The sequence below is a fragment of the Myotis brandtii genome, unplaced genomic scaffold (assembly GCF_000412655.1).
Source record: "Myotis brandtii unplaced genomic scaffold, ASM41265v1 scaffold188, whole genome shotgun sequence".
NCBI classification, from domain to species: Eukaryota; Metazoa; Chordata; class Mammalia; order Chiroptera; family Vespertilionidae; genus Myotis; species Myotis brandtii.
In genome coordinates, this window is record NW_005356985.1 from 78095 (window position 1) to 90193 (window position 12099).

Below are 12099 nucleotides of genomic sequence, written 5' to 3' on the forward strand. Positions count from 1 at the left end.
GCTGTCCTCACGGTGTAGTCCTGCCAGCCCTGAGAGCCCGCTGCTGCTCGTGCGGCTCCTCCCTCAGAAAGACACCAGCGTGAACCGATGTTTTATTCTGCAGAAAATTGATTAGCACGTGGCAGGTTTCTAACACAGTGCGTGACGTAGGCGTGTGTAAGCTTGATGGGCAGGATTCATTGTCTTCATTTTCCCTGACAAATGGCTCCGCCCCCCACCAGCACCATTCATTGGCTGAACACATATGGATACCCACTGCGTGCCCCCGGGATTCAAGTGTGAACAAGACAGACATCCCTCCACCCCACAGAGCTGGCATTCAGACTGGGGGAGACAGACACTCAATAATAGTCATAATTAAGAAGCCAATTCTATCTTATGTTAAATAGCAACAAGAAGAAGCAAAGCCGAGGTGAGGGGGCCGGGAGGAGGGGTGTAGGGGGCTTGCTGCGATTGTGAATAGAGGTTCCTGATTAGCCTCATCAAGAAGGTGACATTCGAGCCAAGTCTTGAAGTAAGGGGGCACCGGGCCTTGCAGGCGTCTACGGGAAGAGCAGTCTGGGCGGAGGCTAATCTCGGCAGGTGCAAAGGCCCTGGGGCGACCTGGGGAAACAGCAGGGAGGCCAGTGCGGACAGTGAGAGCGCCGGGGGCAGTGGGAGGTAGAAGCAGGTCGTGTAGGCTCCTCAGGCCGGGGGGAGCACATGATGGCAGGGAAAGGGGGCACTTGGTGGAGAGGGGAGGCCACCAATCGCTGGGCGGTTCTGTGCCAGGGGCTGTGTGCTCACCATTCTAGTCCATGGATGGACGGCAGGCTGAGCCCCGGGGGTGGGGTGGGGGGGTTGGCACAGGTGCAATGTTGCTGAGTGGCTGAGCCTGGATTCAGGCCTTTACCTGCCGGCTCCTTACCTTGGGGCCAGAACCACACAGGGCGGGACACGTAGGGGCTCAGGGTGACAGCGGGGCCTGGGCACCGGGGCAGACAGCTCAGGTCCGATGCCGGCTCCTCTCTGAGATTCCCTGTGTGACTTCATCTCCATGCTGCCATGTTCCTCCCCGTCTAGGAAACAAAGGCAGCACTAGCTGCCTCGTCCAAGAAGACCAGCCAGCCCAGCGCTGGGCACCGGCACTTACCCAGGACACTCCAGCCATCCACACGCGTCTCTGAGCAAGCGTGCGCCGCACTGTGCAGCTCTGATGGTTTGGGGTGACGGTTTGTGTGGGGCGCGGCTACAGTGTTTGGACAGGTTCAAGCCTTGGACTGAGGAGAGGGCACAGTCCTCTCATGGCCACGTGCGAGTCCCAGCTGGAGGGCAGAGCCTTCCCAGCACAATTAGCCAAGAGCTGTAGTTGTGAGCTTGAACCTGTGGTCCGAACACGTGGCCCCACGTGCCTTGTGCTAGAGTTCAGGTGCATGTAGTTGAGTGGAACTGAAACCCACGAGAATGATGTAAACAACTTGATCACGCCCCTACTTTGCCTCGTGGCATCTGCTATAAAATAAAGACACGGCTGCTTGTGGGCGGCGCTGTCTCTCTCCATCTGAGGGGCAGCGTCCCACCGAGACCCAGCTTTCATTCTCTTGTCTGTCTTTTCTAAGCCCTTCACCGCCCCCACTCGGGGTCACTGAACCAGGCTGAGCTGGCATGAGTATGCCATGGCCATGCCGGCTCCCCACAGGTTTTCAGGGTGATGGTTTGTGGGTGATAGTTTGTGGGGTGACGGTTTGTGGGGTGACAGTTTATGGGGTGATGGTTTGTGGGTGACGGTTTGTGGGGTGACGGTTTATGGGGTGATGGTTTGTGGGGTGATGGTTTGTGGGGTGGTGGTTTATGGGGTGATGGTTTGCGGGTGACGGTTTGTGGGGTGATGGTTTGTGGGTGACAGTTTGTGGGGTGACGGTTTATGGGGTGATGCTTTGCGGGTGACGGTTTGTGGGGTGACGGTTTATGGGGTAATGGTTTGCAGGTGACGGTTTGTGGGGTGATGGTTTGCGGGGTGACGGTTTATGGGTTGACGGTTTGTGGGTGATGGTTTGCGGGGGTGACGGTTTGTGGGATGATGGTTTATGGGGTGATCATTTGCGGGTGATGGTTTGCAGGGTGACGGTTTATGGGGTGATGGTTGTTGGGGTGATGGTTTGCGGGGTGACGGTTTGTGGGATGACGGTTTGTGGGGTGACGAATCTGGAGGCAGGCCAAAGTCCCACCACCTGCAGCTGGGTTCCCTGTGCCTGTTCTGTGCTCCCACAGCCCCGAGTTCCTTTGGGATCTTGAGGGCAGGAATGTGTGTTATTCGTTGGTTTCTGCCCCATGTCCACTGCAGGCCTGATACTCAAGGGTGATCAATAACCTCTAATTAAGTTAATGAATGAAGAATAAGTGCTGTTAAGGACTCAGGGATGACCTCAACCACTGAAGTAATCAAGGAGGGCTGCACGCAAGAAGAGGCACGAGGAGGCTGGGAACTGCCAGGGGGAAGAAGAGTGCCACATCGCTGGAGGAGGCTGGGAGGTTACTTTCGCCGTGCCCCCCCTTATAGATGGAGGTCCCCCCTTTATCTGCTGAACTGGGCGCCTGTCCTTGGGAGGCTTGGGATCTCCTTCCCCCGCCATCGCCAGGCCCAGGAGGGACCCCGGGCCTCTGGGCCTCTCCCAGGGCTGGGCCGGCTGGACGGAGAGCTGATGAGCGGAGGCTGGACGCTCGACGGCCGTGCTGTGAATTATTGATCACAGAGAGCACTGTGTAGGCAAGGTCACTTCCCGCCCAGGCCAAACTGCTGGTCATGCTTAATTGCCTGTTTTCCAAATTTCCCTCGGGCTGGGCCGGGGGCGGGGCAGTCGCTCTGTGCCCGTTGGTTCTGCCAGAAGGCGGTCTAGGGGTGAGAAAGGGCTGGTCGTTGCTCTTCGGTGGTAAGTTGGCGAACCCTGGATGGATGGAATCAGGTGCTTGCTACAGGCACCCCTGTCCCACCGCACGGCAAAGGCTTTGCGCGTCCCCAGCCCCCAGACTTGACTGACTCGCGTGAGGGGTGGGCCGGCAGGACCCGAGAATGAGCGGCAAGTCACGCCCCGTGAGCGCCTGCCACGTGCCAGGCTTCCGCGGCCATCCCCCTGGTCCTCGCCGAGACATCCGTAAAACAGCACAGCACGCGGGAGTGGGGCCCGCGGAGGGGCAGACCCTCAAAGGACACTGTCAACGCCGGCTGCCTGGACTCTCCGAGCCTCGCTGACCAGAGCGTCGGGCGGGGCCTGGAAGGCGAGGGAGGGCTGCTCTGCGGAGAGAGGGCCGTGCTGGGCTGCTCTCTCTGGAGGTGGGAGGAGGAGGGGGTGCCTGAGTGTGGATCAGTGACTCAACTGTTAAGATCTAGCTGCTGGGCGCCCGGCCAAGACAGAATAATGGGGCCGATTTACCTTCCGCCCCAAAAGGATAAACAAACAGGACAGACACGAAACAGTGTGGCCAGCAGGCGGGGAAGGACAGTGGTCAGGGGTGCGAGCAGACAGGGGCTCAGATGGCTCCCGCTTCTGCCCTGGGAGGTTCCCGGCCAAGCTGCCCGGAGAGGCTGTCCACGCTGAGCCAAGCTGGCGGGATCCGCAGCGGAGGGGATGAGCCCAGAGGTGGGGAGCCCCAGGCGGTGGAAGCACAGGCAGAACCCTGGGAGGAGAGGGCTGCGGGGAGGTGAGCCTGCACCGACCCACACATATGTGGAGGAAATGACCCGAAGTTGGGGGAGGGGACCACCCCAAGGACCAGAGGGAAGGGCGCTGGAGCTCACGGAGGGGAGGACAGTGCCTGCTCTCACCAGTCAGCCCGGAAACGCCCCGTTCGTGGCCTGGGTGTCCCCTCAGGAGAGCCCTGCCTGGGGCGCGGAATTACCAGTCCTGCGGAGAGCCGCTCCAGGCACGCCCGGCGGGGCTCCACGCGGGACTGCAGGGGGTCAGACTGGCTCTGAGCTGACTGCAACCCACACAGGGCTCAGGATGTTCATAAAAATGCAAACATGCCAGCCCCCACCCCCCACCCCCCCGCCCAAGGTAAAGGTCACAACATTCCCTATATAGAGGTAAGTGATGAGCCATGCAAAGAAGCAAGAAAGTACAACCCATAATGAGGGGGAAAGTCAGCCCATCGAAACGGATCCGGATTGACAGATGTGCGATTCAGCAGACAAGATGCCAAACCAGTCATTGTACAGGCGCGCGCCGTTTAACAAGGGGCGCACTCTGAGCAATGCGTCCTTAGGGGATGGCGTCGGTGGGAACAGCACAGAGGGCGCTTACACACCTCGATGGTACAGCCTCCGACGTCTAGGCTTCGTGGGATGGCCTGTCACTCCTAGGCTACAGGCCTGCACAGCAGGGTGCAGCGCTCAGCAACACGGCATCAAATCAAGAGAAAAGGATGCCGTCGAGAGACAGCGTAAATGTGAGCTGCATGAGGCCGCTGCTGGTGTAACACGGCCACTGTTTTATTATTAAAAAATATTTTCATTGATGTCAGCGAGGAAGGGAGAGGGAGAGAGATAGAAATCAATGAAACATCAATGAGAGAGAATCATTGACCGGCTGCTTCCTGCACACCCCCTACTGGGTGTCCATAACCCGGGCATGTGCCCTGACCAGGAATTGAATCGTGACCTCCTGGTTCATAGATCAATGCTCAACCACTGAGCCACACTGGCTGGGCATGGCTACTGTTTTATAGCAAGCTTTTTTTTTTTATAGATGGAAAGAGTATACCCTAAAATAATGATTAAAAAGTGTAGTATAGTAAATGCTTAACACAGTAACAGCGATTTGTTACTATCAAGCACTAAGCACTGTCCACAATTGTATGTGCTACACTTTTATGTGACTGGCAAGCAGCAGGTTTGTTTACACCAGCATCATCCGATGAGTCCATAATTACAGTTGGAGATTTCAATGACCACCTTTTATTTTTAAAATATATTTGTATTGATTTCAGAGAGGAAGAGAGAGGGAGAGAGAGAGAGAAACATCAGTGATTAGAGAGAATCATTGATCGGCTGCCTCCTGCACACCCCACACTGGGGATTGATCCCACAACCCAGGCATGTGCCCTAACTGGGAATTAAACTGTGACCTCTTGGTTCATAGGTCGGCGCTCAACCACTGAGCCACACCAGCAGGGCAGCAATGACCATCTTTTAATAATTGATAAAACAAGTAGAACAAACATGTGTCAGGAAATAGAAGACACGAACAGCACTATCAATCAACTGGACGCGGTTTACTTTTCTAGAACCCTCCGCCCGTGAGGGCAGTGTATACACGCTCTTTCCAGGTCCACACCCAGACACTTACCAAAATAGACCACATCCTGGGCCACAGGACAAGTTTCAATGAACGTGGAGGGATTCACGTTACAAAAAGTATGTTCTCTGCCACAATGGATTTAAATTAGAACCAACAAGAGGAGCAGCTCTGGAAAATCTCCAGATATTGAAGATTCGGTGTCATTATACCTCATGCGTCCAAGAGGAAATCGACAGAGAGATTAGAAAGTATTTTTTACATCAATGAGAGTGAAAACACCATGTTTCACAATCTGTGAGCTGTCTTTACAGTAATCATTAGAGGGAACATTATAGCATGAACTATCTATATTGGGGGAAAATTCTCAAATAAATTACCTTAGGTTCCATCTTAGGGAACTAGAAAAACAAGAGCAAGTTAAACCCAAAGTAAGCAGAAGAAAGGAAATAATAGGAACCAGAACACAAGTTAACAAAATACAGAACAAAAATAATAGAGAAAATCAATAAAGCCAAAATTTGATTCCTGGAGATTTTTATCAATAAAATTAATAGACCGCTTGCCAGACTGACCAGGACAACAAAAGAAAAGACAAGGCTACCAATATCAAGAATGAGGAGGTGACATCACTACAGATTCTACAGATATTAACAGAATAATAAGGGAATATTAGGAACAACTTTTCACTAATAAATTGAACAGCTGGGATGGAATTTGTAAATTACTTGAAAGACATGAACTACCAAAGCTTACTGAAGAATAAAAAGATATCCTCAATAGTCCTATAGGACTAGTCAAGAAATCGAACTGATAATGTAGAACTTTTCCACAAAGAAAACTACAGGTTCAGATGTCTTCACCGATGACTTTTACCAAACATTTAAGAAACACATAGTGCCAATTCTACACAAACTCTTCCAGAAATTTTAAGAAAAGGAACTACTTCCCAAGTCATTCTGAGAGGCAACATTACCCTGGTATTAAAACCCAGACGAAGACGGGATGAGAAAACGACAGACCAATACTAATGTTCCTCAAGGACATCAATCAAAAGTTCTTTTTTTTAAAAAAATATTTTATTGATTTCAGAGAGGAAGGGAGAGGGAGAGAGAGATAGAAATATCAATGATGAGAGAGAATCATTGATTGGCTGCCTCCTGCACGCCCCCTACTGGGGATTGAACCCACAGCCTGGGCATGTGCCCTTGACTGGAATCGAACTCAGGGCCCTTCAGTCCACAGGTCGACGCTCTATCCACTGAGCCAAACCAGCGAGGGCCAATAAAAAATTCTTAACAAATCTAACTCAACAACATAGCCAGTGGGTAGTACATCATGACCAAGTGGGTTTATCCCAGGCATGCAAGGTGCATTTAACATTTGAAAAATTGATCAATGTAACTCAGCATATTAACAATAAAAAACCCCTATGCAATCACCTCAAGGGATACACACACACACACACACACACACACACACACACACACAACACTGAAAAAACCCAACCTTTCTTTCTGGTAAAAATCTCTAAACAAACAATGAATAGAAGTGAACATCCTCGATTTAATGAAAAACTTCTCTGAAAAACCCACAGACTGAGCGGTGAAAGACCAAATGCTTTCCCCCTAAGACCAGGATGGCCACTATTCAACGTTGTACTGGAGGTTATGGCCAGTGCAATAAAGCAAGAAAGAGAAATAAATGACATTCAAATTAGGAGGAAAATTGTCTTTATTCACACATGACATGATCGCATAGCACTCTGATGGGAGCTACCAAAACCCCCCATAACGATGATTTTAGCAGGTTTGCAGGAAAGAAGATCAATCAGCATCAAAAATTTAAAAATACCATTTACAATCTGAGCTACAGAAGAATAAATGCGACAACAGATGTGAAAAACCTACACCCGAAAAATGACAGAACACGGATGAGAGAAGCGAAAGAATAAGTGGAGAGATGTACCATGTCCATGGGTCGGAAGACTCACTATTGTTAAGACGACAATTTTCCTTAACTTGACCTATAGATCCTACTGGGGATTGAACCCACAGCCTGGGCATGTGCCCTTGACTGGAATCGAACTCAGGACCCTTCAGTCCACAGGTCGACGCTCTATCCACTGAGCCAAACCAGTTAGGGCCAATCAAAAATTCTTAACAAATCTAATTCAATAACATAGACAGTGGATAGTACATTATGACCAAGTGGGTTTAATCCCAGGCATGCAAGGTGTGTTTAACATTTGAAAAATTGATCCATGTAATTCAGCATATTAACAATAAAAAACCCCTATGCAATCACCTCAAGGGATACACAAAAAACATCTGAAAAAAACAACAACCTTTCTTTCTGGTAAAAATCTCTAAACAAACTATGAATAGAAGTGAACATCCTCGATTTAATGAAGAACTTCTCTGAAAAACCCACAGACTGAGCAGTGAAAGACCGAATGCTTTCCCCCTAAGACCAGGGACAAGACCAGGATGGCCACTATTCAACGTTGTACTGGAGGTTATGGCCAGTGCAATAAAGCAAGAAAGAGAAATAAATGACATTCAAATTAGGAGGAAAATTGTCTTTATTCACACATGACATGATTGCATAGCAATCTGATGGGAGCTACCAAAACCCCCCCACAAGCCTATGAGAATGAACGATGATTTTAGCAGGTTTGCAGGAAAGAAGATCAATCAGCATCAAAAATTTAAAAATACCATTTACAATCTGAGCTACAGAAGAATAAATGCGACAACAGATGTGAAAAACCTACACCCGAAAAATGACAGAACACGGATGAGAGAAGCGAAAGAATAAGTGGAGAGATGTACCATGTCCATGGGTCGGAAGACTCACTATTGTTAAGACGACAATTTTCCTTAACTTGACCTATAGATTCAACACCATCCAGTTAAAATCTCAACAGGCTTTTTTTTTTGGGGGGGGGGGGAGGGAGAGGGAGAGAGAGATAGAAATATAAATGATGAGAGAGAATCATTGATTGGCTGCCTCCTGCACGCCCCCTACTGGGGATTGAACCCACAGCCTGGGCATGTGCCCTTGACTGGAATCGAACGAACTCAGGTTCAGTCCACAGGTCGACGCTCTATCCACTGAGCCAAACCAGCGAGGGCCAATAAAAAATTCTTAACAAATCTAACTCAACAACATAGCCAGTGGGTAGTACATCATGACCAAGTGGGTTTATCCCAGGCATGCAAGGTGCATTTAACATTTGAAAAATTGATCAATGTAACTCAGCATATTAACAATAAAAAACCCCTATGCAATCACCTCAAGGGATACACACACACACACACACACACACACACACACACACACAACACTGAAAAAACCCAACCTTTCTTTCTGGTAAAAATCTCTAAACAAACAATGAATAGAAGTGAACATCCTCGATTTAATGAAAAACTTCTCTGAAAAACCCACAGACTGAGCGGTGAAAGACCAAATGCTTTCCCCCTAAGACCAGGATGGCCACTATTCAACGTTGTACTGGAGGTTATGGCCAGTGCAATAAAGCAAGAAAGAGAAATAAATGACATTCAAATTAGGAGGAAAATTGTCTTTATTCACACATGACATGATCGCATAGCACTCTGATGGGAGCTACCAAAACCCCCCATAACGATGATTTTAGCAGGTTTGCAGGAAAGAAGATCAATCAGCATCAAAAATTTAAAAATACCATTTACAATCTGAGCTACAGAAGAATAAATGCGACAACAGATGTGAAAAACCTACACCCGAAAAATGACAGAACACGGATGAGAGAAGCGAAAGAATAAGTGGAGAGATGTACCATGTCCATGGGTCGGAAGACTCACTATTGTTAAGACGACAATTTTCCTTAACTAGCAAGAAAGGAAATAAATGACATTCAAATTAGGAGGAAAATTGTCTTTATTCACACATGACATGATCGCATAGCACTCTGATGGGAGCTACCAAAACCCCCCATAACGATGATTTTAGCAGGTTTGCAGGAAAGAAGATCAATCAGCATCAAAAATTTAAAAATACCATTTACAATCTGAGCTACAGAAGAATAAATGCGACAACAGATGTGAAAAACCTACACCCGAAAAATGACAGAACACTGATGAGAGAAGCGAAAGAGTAAGTGGAGAGATGTACCATGTTCATGGGTCGGAAGACTCACTATTGTTAAGATGACAATTTTCCTTAACTTGACCTATAGATTCAACACCATCCAGTTAAAATGTCAACAGGCTTTTTTGGGGGGGGGGGCGTGGACTGACAAACTAATTCTCGAATTCATATGAAAATGCAAAGGACCTAAGACGGCGAAAACAACTTTGAAAGAAGAGAATGGCGTTGGAGGACAGAGATGATCTAATCTCAAGAACTTATTATAAAGCTGCAGTAAGTGACACAGGCGGTATTTGTGTCAAGATAAACAAGTATATCAACGGAACAGAACAGAGAGTCCAAAAACCAAGTCGCACGTATCTGGGAACTCGGTACGGAAGGGAACTGGCATTATAACGCGGGGGGAGAAAGACAGGCTGTCTGTATATTAGGTTCTTTATGTGGAAGGTTTATAATTAGATTTCGACTTCACCCCAAACAGAACAGTATGCTCCAGATGGCCTAAATTTAAATACGAGAAAGACATCGGACAGCCCTTCTTGTATGACTCAGGAGGGAGAGATGGATTTATTCAGCAGGACGCAAAAGGCAAAATATTTAAAGGAAAATAATCGATAAATTTCACTACGTTAAAATGAGTGGCTTTTGTAGGAAAAGAAGAACCACAAGCAAAGTTAACAGAAAAGCAACACATTGGAAGAGGATGTTCGCAGCACACGTCAGCAGGCAGAGGCTGGGTGGTAAAATTATGTAAGAAGCTCCAGGGGATCAATCCGGAAAAAGCCAAACAACCCAATGGGGAAACGGGCAAAGGGACGAACAGGCAATTCGCAGAAGTGGAACCACCAACGGCCAGACAGAAAGACTGTCGGCTGCACTGTAATCCGAAAAGCAAATCAAACAATCCCTGTGTAGCAGTCGCCCACCAACTTGCCAGGCATCAAAGTCAACTCCAGGCATCACTCAGAATGTGACACGCTGTCGTAGGCGTGTACATTATTTCTCAAGTTGGCCACACGTAGGAAGTTAAATAGCTGCATACACCGTACCACCCCCCTCAGGTGTCCATCCTAGGAAACCGGCCCACGTGGGTACAAGGAATGAGGAAAAGTGATGTAACTGCAATAGTGTTTGAAATCTCAAGAGGTGGACAACAACACCCATCAAGGTGGGTGGGGTTGGGGGTGGGAGCAATCATCAATTCATTGCAGTCATGGGTGTGCTTTCCCATCTGGGGGAAAGTGTTAATTTGCAGAATGTGCCCATTACTTTCTCTTTTAAAAAATATATTTTTTATTGATTTCAGAGAGGAAGGGAGAGGAAGAGATAGAAACATCAACGATGAGAGAGAATCACTGATCGGCTGCCTCCTGCATGTCCCACACTGGGGGTCGAGCCTGCAACCGGGGCATGTGCGCTGACTGGGAATCGAACCGTGACCTCTTGGTTCACATTAGTACCAGTCAGTATGGGTGACTCTACAAGCTTTGGACTCTCACAGACCTGGGAATCCACTTACTAGCCAGCGGCTTGGGAAAAGTGAATTGGTGCCTTTCTTTTTTTCATTTATAAAATGAGTGCTGTAGGGTATCCTACCTAACAAAAGAGTAAAATGTAAATTAACCGTCACTCCGCAACAAAGATGGCGGCGCCCATAGCCACAAAGATGGCGGTGCCGGCCGGAGCCACAGAGCTGGCTGGAGCGGGTGGGACGCTTGGCTTCCTTCAGGCGGGACGCTTGGCTTCTTTCGTCACCCCAGTAACGAAGGAAGCCAAGCCTCCCACAAGCCCCGGTGGCCTGCCGAGGGCCGGCCTCTGGGCAGTGGCCATGGAGCCGGCCGGAGTGGGCGGGAGGCGGCTCCGGCCCAGAGTGAAGGAGGAAGGCAGCGGCCAGAGTGAAGGACCGGGTCCTGGGTGCCGGAGGGAAGCCGGTGCCGGCAGGGTGCCGGCCGGAGCCACAGAGCTGGCTGGAGCGGGTGGGACGCTTGGCTTCCTTCAGGCGGGACGCTTGGCTTCTTTCGTCACCCCAGTAACGAAGGAAGCCAAGCCTCCCACAAGCCCTGGCTGGCTGCCGAGGGCCGGCCTCTGGGCAGTGGCCATGGAGCCGGCCGGAGTGGGCGGGAGGCGGCTCCGGCCCAGAGTGAAGGAGGAAGGCAGCGGCCAGAGTGAAGGACCGGGTCTTGGGTGCCGGAGGGAAGCCGGTGCCAGCAGCCAGGGGAAGGAAGGCCTATTCTTGCATGAATCTTTGTGCATTGGGCCTCTAGTCCTATATAATAAAAGGGTAATATGCAAATCGACCGAGTGGTGGAATGATTGGTTGCTATGACGCGCACTGACCACCAGGGGGCAGATGCTCAATTCAGGAGCTGCCTCCTGGTGGTCAGTGCACTCCCACAGGGGGAGCGCAGCTCAGCCACAAGCTGGGCTGACGGCTGGTGAGCACAGTGGCAGTGGGTGGCAGCAGTGCTAAGGATGTCCTAGGGCAGTGATGGCGAACCGTTTGAGCTCGGCGTGTCAGCATTTTGAAAAACCCTTAGTTAACTCTGGTGCCATGTCACATATAGAAATTTTTTGATATTTGCAACCATAGTAAAACAAAGACTTATATTTTTGATATTTATTTTATATATTTAAATGCCATTTAACAAAGAAAAATCAACCAAAAAAATGAGTTTGCGTGTCACCTCTGACA